Raw genomic sequence first — 18,721 nt, 5'->3', positions numbered from 1 at the left:
ATGATGCATTTTCAGGCAAAAAAATGGTTAAATGTGGATTTTAAAAAAATATCAATAACACACAGAATCGTGGTCACTGATTGGTTGAACCTCAGGCATCATTACTGTATTGGGTTAAAACCGTGTGAGTGTTATTTCATATTTAGAGTGCTCTAATAATGTTAAAAAAACAACTTACTTAGAACAGGTTGTTATACTTTAGCTATGAAAATATTTGCTTGATCATGAATGATTTATTCATAAAACAATGATTTACCTGGAACCAATTAACAGCAATAAACAAGGGGTTACTGTACCGTATTTTCCGGATTAAAAGGCGCATTTAAAATCATTTTTTTCCCCTCAAAATTAGACAGTGCACCTTATAACCTGGTCTCGCCTATTGTGCGGAATAACTCTGGTTTTGCTTACCGACCTCAAAGCAGTTTTATTTGGTACATGGTGTAATAAGGGTGACCAGTAGATGGCAGTCAAACATAGGAGATATGTGTAGACGGCATTTTGATTGCAAAACGACTCAAGTAAATAACACCAACATTTCATATGTTCCATTGAAAATATAGAACATAACACATGGTGCTTTAAAAAAATCTATCAGAATGTTTTAGTACGACTTTGGTAAGCTATGAAGCCGCACCGCTAGATTGGATTGTACTGTGCTTCAACATTTGAGTATTATTATGGTGTGTGTATAGGGTAAGAGATATTATTTGGAGTTTTATTTCACAATACCATGCAAAAGCAACTTTTCTTACCTTCTGGTACATGCTGATCTATATGTCGGATCTGCGCAAGTCCTGAAAAATTGCGTGAGTCCGCCTTTGTAGTTTGTGACGACACCCAAGTCGATAAGCTTCTTCTTTTTCTCTATCTCCTTGTTATGTGACATTCATCCTCCGCTGTTGCCATTGATAATGTAAAGTGGTGTAAAGTCCTTACTTATATCGGTCAGTAAACTCACCATTTAAGCGCTAAAACATACCGGTGTAGTGAGTGTACATTATTCACCCAAGGAACTTTAGTTATAAGAGAGTTCCAGTCGGACGGTTTTTCACGGGACACATTTGTGTCATGTCCTGGTGATCATGTTTAGTTTGGCTATGTTCTGTTTGGTTTTTGGATTTCGTCATTTCCTGTTTTTTTCATTCCCTGCTTTTTTTTTTAACATGACAACCTATTAGTTTTCACCTGTCCTCATGTCACGCACCTGATTGATTTGGACTCACGCACCTGTTATCAATCACCGCATCACTATTTAAGCCTGCAGTTGCCAGGCAGTGAGCCTGGCGACATCACCCTTTATACACACTTGTTATTCATGCTGATGACCCATGCTGCTCTTTTTCATGCTCATTTCTCGTTCCAAGTAAGTTTTCTTTATTCATGCCATAGTTTGCAAGTTTTATGTCCATAGTTCTGCCTTTGTGCGAGTTTTTTGTTTATACCCTTTGTTTTTGTAGTACTTTTGAGTGTTAAATTTAAAAGATGTCATTACCTTCATGCCATGTGCGATCCAGTCGCTTTGCACCTCTGGAAAACAATCCACACCATAGTCCTAGTCTTGACAATTTGTTGTTGTTTCCGGATAAGTAGATGCGGCTCCGTTACTGAATAAAGTAAAGTCTGAATGTCATTAAAACAGTTAGCTCCCTTTATTGACACTTCTTCCACTCCCGTCCTTGCACGCTACACCAAAGATGATGGGGAGAAGACGTTGTCGAAGGTGAGCCACTTAAATAAGACTATCTATGCAACATTTTGACCAAAGAAGCACCATAACATGTTATGTGGACCACAAGGAAGTGTTTTACTTTTAGAAAAAATTAAATAAAATAATGACTCTTTTAATGCGCCTTATAATCCAGTGCGCCTTATGAATGAAAAAAGATCGAAAATAGCCCATTCATCGGCTGTGCGCCTTATAATCCGGTGCTGATCTATATTTGGGATCTGCATAAGTCCTGAAAATTTGCACACGTCCGCCTTTATAGTCCTTGCTGACTGGGGAGTCGATAAGAGTCTCCTTTTTCTCTATCTTCTTGTTATGGGACATTCCTTCTTTGCTGTTGCCATTTCTAAAATATAAAGTAGTGTGAAGTTCTTACTTATATCTGTCAGTAAACTCGCCATGAAAGCGCTAGTGAGTTTACATTATTGTTATTAGTGCCCCCTGTGGTCTGGAAAACACGGTAATTGAAATGTAATTTATCAAAAGGGTAAATAATAATTTAGTCTCGTAAAAAGGCCCAGGAAAAATAGCTACATTATTATATTAATGTTATTCTCTTACAACAGGGGTCTCCAAACTTTTTCCACAGAGGGTCGCACTAGGACAAATTTAAGCATGCGGGGGTCATTTTGATATTTTTCATTTTTAAACCATAACAAAATATATGTGTTGTTTTTTTTATCCTTAGGGCTCCTGTGCAGCATAGAGGGTCTCAGTCACTAAAGGGTTAAAAATAAGTCAAATTATTTATTTTATTTATTTAATGCTTACAGTAAACCTCTATATCAACTTGACGTTGATATAAAGTAAAACAAATAAGGTTTTATGCCTTTTCTGTCAAAGACAACTTTGTTTTCTATAGTAAAACTGAAATATGCAGTATTTAGATAGATAGATAGATAGATAGATAGATAGATAGATAGATAGATAGATAGATAGATAGATAGATAGATAGATAGATAGATAGATAGATAGATAGATAGATAGATGGATGGATGGATGGATGGATGGATGGATGGATGGATGGATGGATGGATGGATGGATGGATGGATGGATGGATGGATGGATGGATGGATGGATGGATGGATGGATGGATGGATGGATGGATGGATGGATGGATGGATGGATGGATGGATGGATGGATGGATGGATGGATGGATGGATGGATGGATGGATGGATGGATGGATGGATGGATGGATGGATGGATGGATGGATGGATGGATGGATGGATGGATGGATGGATGGATGGATGGATGGATGGATGGATGGATGGATGGATGGATGGATGGATGGATGGATGGATGGATGGATGGATGGATGGATGGATGGATGGATGGATGGATGGATGGATGGATGGATGGATAGATAGATAGATAGATAGATAGATAGATAGATAGATAGATAGATAGTACTTTATTGATTCCTTCAGGAGAGTTCCTTTATTTAGCAATTAAAGCCCTCAAAGATCAATAATACAGGACACCATTGATTTTAATTATTTAATATTTTTGACTAATCACAGTGAAAAGTTAAATAAAATCCTACTAAATATATTCGAGATCCGAAAGGTTCCCCACTCATAAAGTGATGCATTTTTATTATGTTTTTTTTTTACTTTTAACACTTAAATTTCAAGATCAACTTCCGATATATCTGTCGATGTTAAGTTTGAACTATTATTTTGTTTGTTTTATGCTCTTTAGTCAAAACTTTCATGTTTTTATATGGCAACCACACAACATATGCAATATTTTTTCCACATAAAACATTTTAAAGTGATCATTTTTAAGTAATAATTCATTATAACAATTTTTTTTAGCAATGGAAAAAAAAAGAAAATAAAGACAAAAGGGGGGAAAAAAACGGCCTGCATGGCAGTTTTGTGTCAACATTGCCACTTTTTCTCATTAGATTTCACCTCATTCTACTTTTTTTTTTAAATGTTTTTATTTTTATTTTTACAATAGTATCAATTTTGCAATTTTTGCAGAATGTGTGGCGGGCCGTTAAACGTTTAGCTGCGGGCGGCAAATGGCCCCCGGCCCGCACTTTGGACACCCCTGTCTTACAAGATCACTTTGATCGTCATTATTTTGGGTGGTTTAGTTGTGGAAAAAAAACTTCAGTATACTTTGGAATCATGTAAAAACCTTGGAGATGTTGCACACAGGAGTGCACATTAATAGGCACTTATTCTTCTACACGTGTAATAACACCATCAGCTCCTCTTCTCCCTTTTTTGGGCTCAGTGAGAAAATGAAGACCTTTGCCCCCCTTAAACCACCAGGAATTTCTCATTAAAGTCTTTCTCTCGCCCGTTGTTCACCTTTTCCCTCTTTCAAAGCCACTTCCTCTTCCTTCCTTTCGCTTTTTACACAACTTTTTTTTGTCCGCTTCTCGAGAAGGAGAGAGTTGTCTTTTTATTCCTAATAAGAGATATTTGTGTCCTCAGGCAGCAGAGAGTTGAAGCAGATTCTTCCCTTTCACGCTTTGTTGGCCACTACAAGGGGGCTTGATGGGGATTATGTATATGAGGAGAGCTAATGAGAGCATATTTACCACACTTTTCACTACCGCTCATGACTTCTCCTTTTTGCCGCTGTGCTTTACCGCCTTTTTCTACGCCAAATTGGTCCTTTTTTTGTTATTCATTCATTCGTGGTAGTTATCCATGCTAATTATTTGTGTAATTCGTTCATTTTTTGAGTAATTTATTTGTGTTAATTTTTCTTACTTTTATGTGTTATGTATTCGTGTTGTTTATTTATTTAACAGCATTTTTAATATTTTTTTAACCTTTTGTATTTATTTTATTATTTTATTTATGTGTAATCTACTTATTTGCATTGTTTATGTATTTGTTGTTTTATGTTTATTTTTTGTTTGGTCTATTTGTTTGTTGTACACGTATTTCTTATTCTTATATTTTTTAGCTTTTATTTATTTTATCTATTCATTTGTGTTATTTTCTATGTGTGTTAATTAATTGTGCTATTTTCTATTTGTGTTATTTATCAGTTTATGTTATTTTTTATTAGGGTTCGTTACCCGTGCGACTTCCTTGTGTTAATTATTTGATGTTTAGTTATTTTTTTGTTATTTATTTATTTTATAGTTATGTGTTTTTGTATATTTTTTTATCCATTTTATGATTTCATTTCTGTAATTTATTTGTGTTATTTGTTCTATTGTTATGTCTATTTATTTGTGTTTTTTATGTATTAGTTATTTTGTTTTATTTAATTTTTGTTATATATGTATTTTATTTTTTTAATATATTCATCTTTTATTTATTTTATCTAATTATTTGTGTTATTTTCTCTGTGATTTATTTGTGCTATTTTCTCTTTGTGTTATTTATTAGTGTTATGTTATTTTTTATTAGAGTTAGTCATGCGTGTGACTTAATTGTGTTAATTATTTGATGGTAATAATTATTTTAATTATATTTTTTTATTTTGTAGTTAATTGTGTTATTTTTTTACATTTTTTATTTTATTTCATTTGTGCAATGTATTTGTTATTTGTCTTATTTGTATGTGTTATATATTTATTTCTGCTGTTTATGTATTAGTTATTATTTTTGTTTTATTTATTTATTATTCATATATGTATTTGTTATTTTTATGTTTTATGTATTTTATCTATTCATTTGTGTAATTTATTTGTGTTGTTTTTTACATGTGGTATTTATTTGTGATATTTTATATTTGTGTTATTTATCAGTTTTATGTGTTACTTTTATTAGGGTTGGTTATCTGTGTAACACATTTATGTCAATAATTTGGTATGTATTTTTATTTATTTGTGTTATTTATTAGTCATACAGTACATATCCATGCTATGTTTGTTATTTATTTTTAATTTTTTATTATTTATTTTTACTAAATTTTAATGCAGATTAAGACACATTTTTGACATGTGATTGCTCTTTTATAATAATATCGTTATTCCAAATATCAGTTTTTGTTTACCTCTTTACAATATTATGTTATGAATATTTAATGATAAAACATGCCTGATATTTTATGTTTGATTATTTTAAGATTTTAAAATGTGAAATAGAATGTAAAACAGTTATGAAAATGCATAATTCTTATTAAAAAGTAGTGTCATTGAAGAAAAAGCCACTTGAAGGTGTATTATTACACTTCTACACATGACAATACTGTTATGTTTTTTGTGAAAATGACTATCAATTATGAATTACATTTTTTTTTTTTTTTATAGTTTTCTAAATACATCTAACAATTAAAATTAATGTAAAACAAAATTCTAATTGTCTATTTGAATTTTTTTTTTTCATTTCATCTTTAAAGGCCTACTGAAATGAGATTTTCTTATTTAAACGGGCATAGCAGGTCCATTCTATGTTTCATACTTGATAATTTCGCGATATTGCCATATTTTTGCTGAAAGGATTTAGTAGAGAACATAGACGATAAAGTTAGCAACTTTTGGTCACTAATAAAAAAGCATTGCCTGTACCGGGAGTAGCAGACGATGAGCGCCTGACGTCACGGGTTGTGGAGCTCCTCACATCCTCACATTGTTTACAATCATGGCCACCAGCAGCTAGAGCGATTTGGACCGAGAAAGCGACGATTTCCCCATTAATTTGAGCGAGGATGAGGAAAGTGACAGTGAAGGAATAGATAGGAAAAAAAAGACGAGTGCAGTGGGAGCGATTCAGATGTTATTAGACACATTTACTAGGATAATTCTGGAAAATCCCTTATCTGCCCTATTGTGTTACTAGTGTTTTAGTGAGATTATATAGTCGTACCTGAAAGTCGGAGGGGTGTGGCCACGGGTGTGGTGAACGCCAGTGTCTCCGAGGGAAGCCACGTTTCTCGACGAGGCAAGGCAGCCGGGCTGAGATTTTGTTTTCGTTTTTTCCATCAAGGAGTAAGCATCCGACGGTCGGTGGGAGGAAGCAAGAGAGTCCACAGCTGCAGGAGGAACGACGCAAACTCTCCGCTCATGTCTACGGTAAGAGACGAATGTAAACAAGGAAACACCGGCTGTGTTTGCGTTGCTAAAGGCGGCCGCAATTCACCGCTTCCCACCTACATCTTTCTTCTTTGACGTCTCCATTATTAATTGAACAAATTGCAAAAGATTCAGCAACAGAGATGTCCAGAATACTGTGTAATTATGCGATTAAAGCAGACCACTTATAGCTGTGATCGGTGCTGGAACAAAATGTCCGCTACAATCCGTAACTTCACGCGCACAAGTCATCATACCGACGTTTTCAACAGGATACTTTGCACGAAATTTAAAATTGCAATTTAGTAAACTAACCCCGGCGTATTGGCATGTGTTGCAATGTTAATATTTCATCATTGATATATAAACTATCAGACTGTGTGGTCGGTAGTAGTGGCTTTCAGTAGGCCTTTAATTTCTGTCTTTGTCATTAAATCAGTGATACTCAAAAGAGCGACATGAGAGATTCTCCTGCTCACAGCCACCAGGGGGCGTGACTTCCCTGTTTTCGGTTGCTGCTATGAACTGTGACATTCAAACCAGCAATAAAACACTTTTTAGAAAAAAAAAAAAAAAATTGTACAATTTATGGACCACTTATATTTTCTTTTTTTTTTAACCCTGTGTGAAAAAGAGCATAAAAGACACCGGAACGAGTGAAAGTGACCGGGAGGGAGGGGAAACGGGGGGGGCAGCTGACAGCTGGGTTGAGCTGAGGTCAGAGGTCAGGCATTGGCGGTGGGGGAGAGAAGTGGAATCTAAAACAAGTGAAGGAAACATACAAAACACACTCGGATGTCGCGGAGAGGCCTGACTTGCTCGTAACCACGACAACAAAGAGTGTGTTGCTGTTGTACAAGTACACACGCGCACGATCGCACGGTTTTGTGTTTGTAGCGTATTTTCAAGCCTTATTAATGCATTTCTGAAATACATTTAATTACTATTGTTTTGTGTTCATATTATATATTATATTACATGCACTATATATTCAACATATAGTGCCTCAAGCTCAGTACAGGTGCTCTGCTTCCCTCTAGCGGTGGACATCAGCGGTGCTTCTTCAATACCATGAACATTTGCATAATTATATATATTTAATAAATAACTTCATCAGTAAATATTTATTAGGCTTGCTTTGAACGTGGAAAAAGAAAAGAAAGTATTTATTTTTACTCAATAAAAAAACGTTGTTATTGTACAAAACCCAAAACCAGTGAAGTTTTCACGTTATGTAAATGCTAAATAAAAACAGAATACAATCATTTGCAAAGCCTTTTCAACTTATATTCAATTAAAAAGACTGCAAAGACAAGATACTTAATTTTCTAACTGGACAACGTTATTTTTTGCAAATATTAGCTCATTTGGAATTTGATGCTGACACAAGTGGCAAAAAAGCTGACACAAGTGGCAAAAAAGACTGAGAAAGTTGAGGAATGCTCATCAAACACTTATTGGGAACATCCCACAGGTGAACAGGCTAATTGGGAACAGGTGGGTGCCATGATTAGGTATACAAGCAGCTTCCACGAAATGCTCAGTCATTCACAAACAAGGATGGAGCGAGGGTGACCACTTTGTGAACAAATGCGTGAGCAAATTGTCGAACAGTTTAAGAACAACATTTTTCAATGAGCTATTGCAAGGAATTTAGGGATTTCAACATCTACGGTCCCTAATATCATCAAAAGGTTCAGAGAATCTGGAGAAATCACTGCACGTAAGCGATTATATTACGGACCTTCGATCCCTCAGGCGGTACTACATAAAAAAGCAACATCAGTGTGTAAAGGATATCACCAAATGGGCTCAGGAACACTTCAGAAAAACACTGTCACTAACTACAGTTGGTCCCTACATCTGTAAGTGCAACTTAAAACTCTAATATACAAAGCTAAAGCCATTTATCAACAACACCCAGATACACCGCTGGCTTCGCAGGGCCCGAGCTCATCTAAGATGGACTGATGCAAAGTGGAAAAGCATTCTGTGTTCTGACGAGCCCACATTTCAAGTTGTTTTTGGAAACTGTGGATGTCGTGTCCTCAGGAACAAAGAGGAAAAGATTCGTCCAGATTGTACATCAAGTATGAAAGGGAAAGAATCCCAACTGAAAAGCTTCAAAAATTGCTCTTCTTAGTTCCCAAATGATTACGGAGTGTAATTAAAAGGAAAGGCCATGTAACACAGTGGTAAAAATGCCTCTGTGCCAACTTTTTTGCAATGTGTTGTTGCCATTTTACAAAAAATACATTTTTCAGTTCGGACATTAATATCTTGTCTTTGCAGTCTGTTCAATTGAATACAAGTTGAAAAAGATTTGCAAATCAATGTATTCTGTTTTTATTTAGCAATGTGCTACCTTCACTGGTTTTGAATTTTGCAACGTTGGTTTGATGAAGTGGCGACTTGTCCAGGGTGTACCCCGCCTTCCGCCCGATTGTAGCTGAGATAGGCGCCAGCGCCCCCCGCGACCCCAAAAGGGAATAAGCGGTAGAAAATGGATGGATGGATGTTTTGAAGTCACTTTGAACAGACCTGCTCCTCCACATCAAAAGGGGCCAGGTGAGGTGGTTCGGGCATCTGGTCAGGATGCCACCCGAACGTGCCACGGGGAAGACCCAGGACACGTTGGGAAGACTATGTCTCCCTGCTGGCCTGGGAACGCCTCGGGATCCCCCGGGAAGAGCTGGATGAAGTGGCTGGGGAGAGGGAAGTCTGGGCTTTCCTGCTTAGGCTGCTGCCCCCGCGACCCGACCTCGGCTAACCGGAAGAAGATGGATGGATGGCATTTTCTACTGCTTGTCCCTTTGGGTGTCGCGGGGTGGAAGGGGGTGGGGGGGGGGGGTCGCTGGAGCCTATCTCAACTGCATTCGGGCGGAAAGCGGGGTACACCCTGGACAAGTCGCCACCCCATCGCAGGACCAACACAGATAGACAGACAACATTCACACACTAGGGACCATTTAGTGTTGCCAATCAACCTATCCCCAGGTGCATGTTTTTATCATATCATAATATCTTTATGACAACGTTTTTATGAAAGCGAATAACTCCCTTTTTTTTGTTTCCTGTTACTCTAATCAACAATGATTAGAGCTGCACATATTAATTTAAATAAAAAAATAAATAAATAAAAGAATAATAAAAAAAAATATATGGCTCACCATGCTTTACCATGAATTGATTACGTGGACCCCGACTTAAACAAGTTGAAAAACGTATTGGGGTGTTACCATCTAGTGGTCAATTGTACGGAATATGTACTGAACTCTGCAATCTACTAATAAAAGTTTCAGTCCGTCAATCAATGAATCCCTTTTTTGTTTCCTGTTACTCGAATGCAGTGGTTCTCAAATGGGGGTACTTGAAGGTAAGCCAAGGGGTACGTGAGATTGTTTTAAAATGTTCTAAAAATAACAACATTTAAAAAATCCTTAATAGATATATTTATTGAATAATACGTCAACAAAATATGAATGTAAGTTCATAAACTGTGATAAGAAATGCAACAATGCAATATTCAGTGTTGACAGCTAGATTTTTTGTTGACACGTTCCATAAATATTGATGTTAAAGATTTATTTTTTGTGAAGAAACGTTTAGAATTAACTTGATGAATCCAGATGGATCTTTATTACAATCCCCAAAGAGGGCACTTTAAGTTGATGATTACTTCTATGTGTAGAAATATTTATTTATAATTGAATCTCTTGTTTATTTTTCAACAACTTTTTAGTTGTTTCTTTATCTGTTTTTCCAAATAGTTCAAGAAAGACCACTACAAATGCGCAATATTTTGCACTGTTATACAATTTAATAAATCAGAAACTGATGACATAGTGCTGTATTTTGTTTCTTTATCTCTTTTTTTCAACCAAAAATGCTTTGCTCTGTTTAGGGAGTACTTGAATTATAAAAAATGTTCACAGGGGGTTCATCCCTGAAAAAAGGTTGGGAACCACTGCTATAGCCCTTAAAGGCCTACTGCAAGACATGCACCTGGGGATAGTTTGATTGGCAACACTAAATTGGCACTAGTGTGTGAATGTGAGTGTGAATGTTGTCCCTGGGATGAGGTAGCGACTTGTCCAGGGTGTACCCCGCCTTCCATCCGATTGTAGCTGAGATAGGTGCCAGCGCCCCCCGCTGCCCCAAAAAGGAATAAGCGGTAGAAAATGGATGGATGGAATTACTGCTTTGCAAACGATATTTTTAACCCAAATAGGTGAAACTAAATCAGGGGTCACCAATGCGGTGCCCGCGGGCACCAGGTCGCCCGTAAGCACAAGATGAGTCGCCCGCTGGCCTGTTCTAAAAATAGCTCAAATAGTAGCACTTACCAGTGAGCTGCCTCTAATTTTTAAGTTGTATTTATTTACTGGCAAGCTGGTCTCGCTTTGCTCAACATTTTTAATTCCAAGAGAGACAAAACTCATAGAATTAAAAATCCCAAAAAATGTTTTAAAGACTTGGTCTTCACTTGTTTAAATAAATGTGTTTATTTTTTACTTTGCTTCTTATAACTTTCAGAAAGACAGTTTTAGAGAAAAAATACAACATTGAAATTGATTTTAGGATTTTTAAACACATATACCTTTTTAACTTTTAAATTCCTTCCTCTTCTTTCCTGACAATTTAAATCAATGTTCAAGTAAATTATTTTTTTCATAGTAAAGAATAATAAATACATTTTAAATTAATTCTTCTTTTTAGCTTCTGTTTTTTCGACGAAGAATATTTGTGAAATATTTCTTCACACTTATTATGATTAAAATTTAAAAAAAAAATATTCTGGCAAATCTAGAAAATCTTTAGAATCAAATTTAAATCTTATTTCAAAGTCTTTTGAATTTCTTTTAAAATTTTGGTTCTGGAAAATCTAGAAGAAATAATGATTCGTCTTTGTTAGAAATATAGCTTGGTCCAGTTTGTTATATATTCTAACAAAGTGCAGATTGGATTTTAACTAGGGATGCACCGAAATGAAAATTTGTGGCCGAAGCCGAAGCCGAATAAAATTTAAACGCTTGGCCGAAGGCCGAATACCGAATAATGAATGCAGTTTTTCACAATTTTTTAAATATTGCATAAATAGCCTAGAATAAATATTTAGACATGTTTTTCAAAGAAAGTAATTTTTCATTGAATATCGACATTTTTTTTAATATTCTAGTCGCCTTTGCTTTTCAAAAAAAGCACAGTTTTTCATTTATATTAGGCCTTCAAACAAAACATGCATTCCAAAAAAAAAATGAAGTGCATTAAAGTGGATAAACCCACAACAAATGAATTATTGTCCTTTTGGCAAAAGTCTGCTTAGCCACAGTAGATATGCTAATAATGTAAACAGAAGGCTCAAGTAAATCTCAATTAAGTGTGTGCTTGTAACCTCATACACTTATACAGGTAGCCTACACAACAGGCTAATAATGTAAACAGAGGCCCCACTAAATCTCAATAAGTGTGTGCTTGTAACCTCATACACTTATACAGGTACACAACATATCCCAACGTCACCGCGTCAAAAAATTGCGTCACACGCCACTATTCGGCCTTGTTTTTAACTCATTCCACCGAAGGCCGAATGTGGCTTTTTTTGCCATATTCGGCCGATTATATTCGGTTACCGATTAATCGGTGCATCCCTACTTTTAACCTATTTAAAACATGTCATCAAAATCTTAAAATTAATCTTAATGGGGAAAAATTACTAATGATGTTCCATTATTTTGTTTTTGTTTTTATTTTCCAAACGATTCGAATTAGTTAGTTTTTCTCTTCTTTATTTCGGTAGAATTTTGAAATTCTAAAGAGTCGAAATTGAAGATAAACTAAGTTTCAAAATTTCATTTGAACTTTTTTCGTGTTTTCTCCCCTTTTAAACCATTCAATTAAGTGTTTTTTTCATCATTTATTCTCTACAAAAACCTTCCGTAAAAGGAAAAAAAAATGTACGACGGAATGACAAACAGAAATACCCATTTTTTTACATTTATTTATCAAAGGTAAATTGAGCAAATTGGCTATTTCTGGCCATTTATTTAAGTGTGTATCAAACTGGTAGCCCTTCGCATTAATCAGTACCCAAGAAGTAGCTCTTGGTTTAATAATAATAATAATAATAAGGGATTAGATTTATATCGCGCTTTTCTATTGTTAGATACTCAAAGCGCTCACAGAGAAGTGGGAACCCATCATTCATTCACACCTGGTGGTGGTAAGCTACATCTGTAGCCACAGCTGCCCTGGGGTAGACTGACGGAAGCGTGGCTGCCAGTTTGCGCCTACGACCACCACCTATCATTCATTCATCATTCATTCACCAGTGTGAGCGGCACAGGGGGTAAAGGGTGAAGTGTCCTGCCCAAGGACACAACGGCAGCGATTTGGATGTTAACAGGTGGGAAGCGAACCTGCAACCCTCAGGTTTCTGCCACGGCCGCTCTACCCACTACGCCATGCCGCCCCGTTTCAAAAAGGTTGGTGACCCCTGAACTAGATCATCTCCCACGGCACACCAGACTGCATGTGCCGCGGCACAGTGGTTGAAAAACACTGTCCCACGGCACACCAGACTGCATGTAGAAGCATTTAAGTCTCACCTTAAAACTCATCTGTATACTCTAGCCTTTAAATAGACCTCCTTTTTAGACCAGTTGATCTGCCGCTTCTTTTCTTTCTCCTATGTCCCCCCCCTCCCTTGTGGAGGGGGTCCGGTCCGATAACCATGGATGAAGTACTGGCTGTCCAGAGTCGAGACCCAGGATGGACCGCTCGTCGGGACCCAGGATAGACCGCTCGCCTGTATCGGTTGGGGACATCTCTACGCTGCTGATCCGCTTGAGATGGTTTCCTGTGGACGGGACTCTCGCTGCTGTCTTGGAGCCACTATGGATTGAACTTTCACAGTATCATGTTAGACCCGCTCGACATCCATTGCTTTCGGTCCCCTAGAGGGGGGGGGTTGCCCACATCTGAGGTCCTCTCCAAGGTTTCTCATAGTCAGCATTGTCACTGGCGTCCCACTGAATGTGAATTCTCCCTGCCCACTGGGTGTGAGTTTTCCTTGCCCTTTTGTGGGTTCTTCCGAGGATGTTGTAGTCGTAATGATTTGTGCAGTCCTTTGAGACATTTGTGATTTGGGGCTATATAAATAAACATTGATTGATTGATGTGCCGCGGCACAGTGGTTGAAAAACACTGTCCCACGGCACAGTGGTTGAAAAACACTGTCCCACGGCACACCAGACTGCATGTGCCGCGGCACAGTTGTTGAAAAACACTGACCTAAATACCAAAAATGGCCACTCACCAACTGCAGTTACAGCCGTCTACCGCCAGGGGTCTCCGCCGTGCCTGCGCCAAGCCCAGTTAGAGGCCCCGTCTGTCCGCCTTAGAAGTCCGCTTTTCTTCGCCGAATTTGTCTGGGGTGGGGGTTAAAAAAAAACACGTCTTAAACTTTTTTTTTTTGCTATCGTGACTTGGTTGTGTGGACACATGTGCCGCCCACTCGTGTTAAACATGTGTCGCCCACTCGTGTTTGAAGGTGACTTGACAGGACGACGTGGTTCGTGGTTGCCATTTTGCGATGCGCGCCGCTTCCGGCACGAAGAGTCAAGATACGTCGTCCACTTGGCGTGCTCGTAAAGGTGGCAGCGTGGAGGTTATGTGCGTGCGTGTTAGTGTTTGAAGTGGGCGTTCAACCCCACTCTGCTTTAAAATAAAACCCCCACGCATAAACACGCCGGTGACAACACAGCCGCCATGATTGTTGTGTCTCAACGCGCCAAAACAACACCGGATGTATAAACGTTGTTTTATGGCTTACACCGCGTGGGTCCGAAATATATAAGAAACAATATTTCTGGTTCACGCTTCGTGGACGACAGAGTTCTGCGGCGTTAAACCCACGCGTGTTAACACTTTGTGGCCTTTTTTTTTTTTTTTTTTTTTGCACCCCTTCTTCACCTCCCTTTCAGCTCTGAGAGTGGAGGACTCCATTTTGAAGGAGCAGCAGATTCCACACGGGGGGGAAGACGAACACTCGTGTTTTTGGTTAGTTCCTTTAAAAAAAAAAAAAAAAAATTATATTAACATCAACAATTTGTACGCAGCCATTTTGGGATGGGCGTTTTCCTGTCGCCAGGGAAGTGGCTTTTTTTTTTTTTGTATGTTTATTTATAAATTTCAACAATAAAGGCCTACTGAAAGCCACTACTACCCACCACGCAGTCTGATAGTTTATATATCAATGATGAAAAATTAACATTGCAACACATGCCAATACCGGTTTAGTTTACAAAATTAACGTTTTAAATTTCACGCGGAAGTATCATGCTAAAACGTCGAGTTATGATGACACGTGCGCGTGACGTCACGCATTGTAGAGGACATTTTGGTCCAGCACTGTTCACAGCTATAAGTCGTCTCTTTTCATTGCATAATTCCACAGTATTCTGGACATCTGTGTTGCTGAATCTTTTGCAATTTGTTCAATTAATAATGGAGACGTCAAAGAAGAAAGCTGTAGGTGGGAAGCGGTGTATTGCAGCCGCCTTTAGCGACACAAATACAGCCGGTGTTCCTGTTGAGCACATTTAATAATATAAACAGCAAAGCCATGTTGAATATCTTACGTAGTGACGTCATGTGTCTGCGTGCACTGAAATGGTATTGTGAGCATGCGCAGAATAAACGGAGCAGTAAGTTCCTGGACCAAAGAAAGAATGGCGGTTTGTCCCATGAATATAAAGTGCTTGCTAACCATATTGGTGACTGTCAAAACGTTAGACTGCTGCAGCAATGAGTAATGCCACAGTTCCATTGTTTCCATTCCCAAAAGATGACAGTGAACCTTTCCTATGGAACAGAGAGGTCAAGCGAACATGGTTCCCTACCACATGTCAACATGCAGGTTTTGGTGAGAAAATGGCGGTAATAAGTCGGCTCTTACCGTAGACATGAGTGGAGAGTTTGCGCCGTTCCTCCTGCACCTGTCAAAGAGGCAGCTACGGACTCTCTTGCCTCCTCCCACCGGCCACCGGCAGATGCTTCCACCGTGGAGGAGGAAAGAAATTAATAAATCTCAGCTCGGCCCCACCAGCCACCTTCGCCTCGTCGAGAAACATGGCTTCCCTCGGAGACACTGGCGGTCGCCACACCCCTCCGACTCTCAGGTTGTACAGGTACGACCATATAAACTCACTAAAACACTAGTAACACAATAAGCAGATAAGGGATTTGCCAGAATTATCCTAGTAAATTTGTCTAATAACGCTCTGCTGTCTAGTTTTTTGTTTTTTTTCCTAGTCCTTTCCTCTCACTTTCCTCATCCACGAATCTTTCATCCTCGCTCAAATTAATGGGGAAATCGTCGCTTTCTCGGTCCGAATCGCTCTCGCTGCTGGTGGCCATGATTGTAAACAATGTTCAGATGTGAGGAGCTCCACAGCCCGTGACGTCACGCGCACATCGTCTGCTACTTCTGGTAAAGGAAAGGCTTTTTTATTAGTGACAAAAAGTTGCGAACTTTATCGTCGATGTTCTCTCCTAAATCCTTTCAGCAAAAATATGGCAATATCACAAAATGATCAAGTATGACACATAGAATGGACCTGCTATCCCCGTTTAAATAACAAAAATCACATTTCAGTAGGCCTTTAAAGGCATACTGAAACCCACTACTACCGACCATGCAGTCTGATAGTTTATATATCAATGATGACATTTTAACATTGCAACACATGCCAATACGGCCTTTTTAGTTTACTAAATTGCAATTTTAAATTCCGCGCGGAAGTATAATGCTAAAACGTCGCGGTATGATGACAGGTGCGCGTGACGTCACGCATTGTAGAGGAGATTTTGGTCCAGCACCGTTCACAGCTATAAGTCGTCTCTTTTCATTGCATAATTCCACAGTGTTGCTGAATCTTTTGTCATTTCTTCAATTAATAATGGAGACGTCAAAGAAGAAAGCTGTAGGTGGGAAGCGGTGTATTGCGGCCGCCTTTAGGAACACAAATACAGCCGGAGTTCCATTGTTTACATTCCCGAAAGATGACAGTGAAGCTTTACTATGGAACAGAGAGGTCAAACAACATGGCGTAGTGGGTAGAGCGGCCGTGCCAGAAACCTGTGGGTTGCAGGTTCACTTCCCACCTATTGACATCCAAATCGCTGCCATTGTGTCCTTGGGCAGGACACTTCCCCCTTGCCCCCGGTGCCGCTCACACTGGTGAATGAATGATGAATGAATGAATGATTGGTGGTGGTCGGAGCGGCCGTAGGCGCAGACTGGCAGCCGCGCTTCCGTCAGTCTACCCCAGGGTAGCTGTGGCTACAGATGTAGCTTACCACCACCAGGTGTGAATGAATGATGGGTTCCAACTTCTCTGTGAGCGCTTTGACTATCTAACAATGGAAAAGCGCGATATAAACCTAATCCATTATTATTATTATTATTATCAAGCGAACATGGTTCCCTACCACATCTCAACCGGCAGGTTTCGGTGAGAAAATGGTGGTAATAAGTCGGCTCTTACTGTAGACATGAGTGGAGAGTTTGCGTCGTTCCTCCTGCACCTGTCAAAGAGGCAGATACGGACTCTCTTGCCTCCTCCCACCGGCCACCGGCAGATGCTTCCACCGTGGAGGAGGGAAGAAATTAATAAATCTCAGCTCGGCCCCACCAGCCACCAGTCTTCTCTTTTCATCGCATAATTACACAGTATTCTGGACATCTGTGTTGCTGAATCTTTTGCAATTTGTTCAATTAATAATGGAGACTATAAAGAACAATGCTGTTGGTGGAAAGCGGTGTATTGCAGCTGTCTTTAGCAACCGAAACACAGCCGGTGTTTCTTTGTTTTTAACACAGAGCGGTCAAGCGAACATGTTTCTCTGCGTCAACCAGCATGTTTTTGGATGGGAAAATTGTGGTATATCTTACCGGAGACATCATTGTATTATTCGTCCTCCTGCAGTAGCTGTTTAAAAGGCAGCTGTGAGCTTGGCTTCTCTCTGAGACACTGTGTTCACCGCAGCCATCCGACATCGAGGTATGTCTTTACAATCTCACTAAAACACTATTAAAACAATAAGCAGATAAGGGATCTTCCAGACTTATCCTAGTAAATGTGTCTAATTACATCTGAAACGGTCACACTGGGCTTCACGGTGGAAGAGGGGTTAGTGCGTCTGCCTCACAACACGAAGGTCCTGAGAAGTCCAGGGCTCAATCCCGGGCTGGGGATCTTTCTGTGTGGAGTTTGCATGTTCTCCCCGTGAATAGGTGGGTTCCCTCCGGGAACTCCGGCTTCCTCCCACTTCCAAAGACATGCACCTGGGGATAGGTTGATTGGCAACACTAAATTGGCCCTAGTGTGTGAATGTTGTCTGTCTATCTGTGTTGGCCCTGCGATGAGGAAGCGACTTGTCCAGGGTGTACACCGCCTTCCGCCCGATTGTGGCTGAGATAGGCACAAGCGCCCCCCGCAACCCCAAAGGGAATAAGCGGTAGAAATGGATGGATGGATGGACGCTCACACTGCTGCCGCCCGGAGCCGTCACTTTTTGTTTTATTTTATTTTATTTTTTTTCTAGTCCTTCGCTATCAATATCATCATCCACAAATCTTTCATCCTTGCTCAAATTAATGGGGAAATTGTCGTTTTCTCGGTCCTAATAGCTCTTGCTGTTGGAGGCTCCCATTAAAAACAATGTGAGGACGTGAGGAGCCCTCACCCTTGTGACGTCATCGTCTGCGACTTCCAGTAAAGGCGAGGCTTTTTTATCAGCACCAAAAGTTGCGAACTTCATCGTCGATGTTCTCTACTAAATCCTTTCAGCAAAAATATGGCAATATTGCAAAATGATCATGTATGACACATAGAATGGACCTGCTATCCCCGTTTAAAGGGGAACATTATCACCAGACCTATGTAAGCGTCAATATATACCTTGATGGTGCAGAAAAAAGACCATATATTTT

At 39.1% G+C, this 18,721-nt stretch overlaps 1 long non-coding RNA gene across 3 annotated transcripts in view; it reads right to left on the bottom strand.

Moving 5' to 3' along the window:
* Positions 1–14,689, bottom strand: part of LOC133550602 (uncharacterized) — a 61,311-nt gene extending 46,622 nt beyond the window's left edge. The window contains exons 1-3 of one of the 3 annotated variants that reach the window (XR_009806333.1): positions 14,264–14,689; positions 14,042–14,153; positions 403–1,607 (exon numbers count right to left, since the gene is read on the bottom strand). This is a non-coding gene — a long non-coding RNA (uncharacterized LOC133550602). Of the gene's footprint in view, positions 1–402; positions 1,608–9,177; positions 9,490–14,041; positions 14,154–14,263 lie in introns of those variants that run through there. The other 2 variants (XR_009806334.1, XR_009806335.1) reach the window with 2 other exon arrangements.
* Positions 14,690–18,721: the final 4,032 nt, after the last annotated feature.

This window comes from Nerophis ophidion, linkage group LG04 (assembly GCF_033978795.1).
Source record: "Nerophis ophidion isolate RoL-2023_Sa linkage group LG04, RoL_Noph_v1.0, whole genome shotgun sequence".
NCBI lineage: Eukaryota > Metazoa > Chordata > Actinopteri > Syngnathiformes > Syngnathidae > Nerophis > Nerophis ophidion.
Note: the sequence above shows the minus strand (reverse complement) of the source record. Positions and strands in the feature narration are given on the sequence as shown.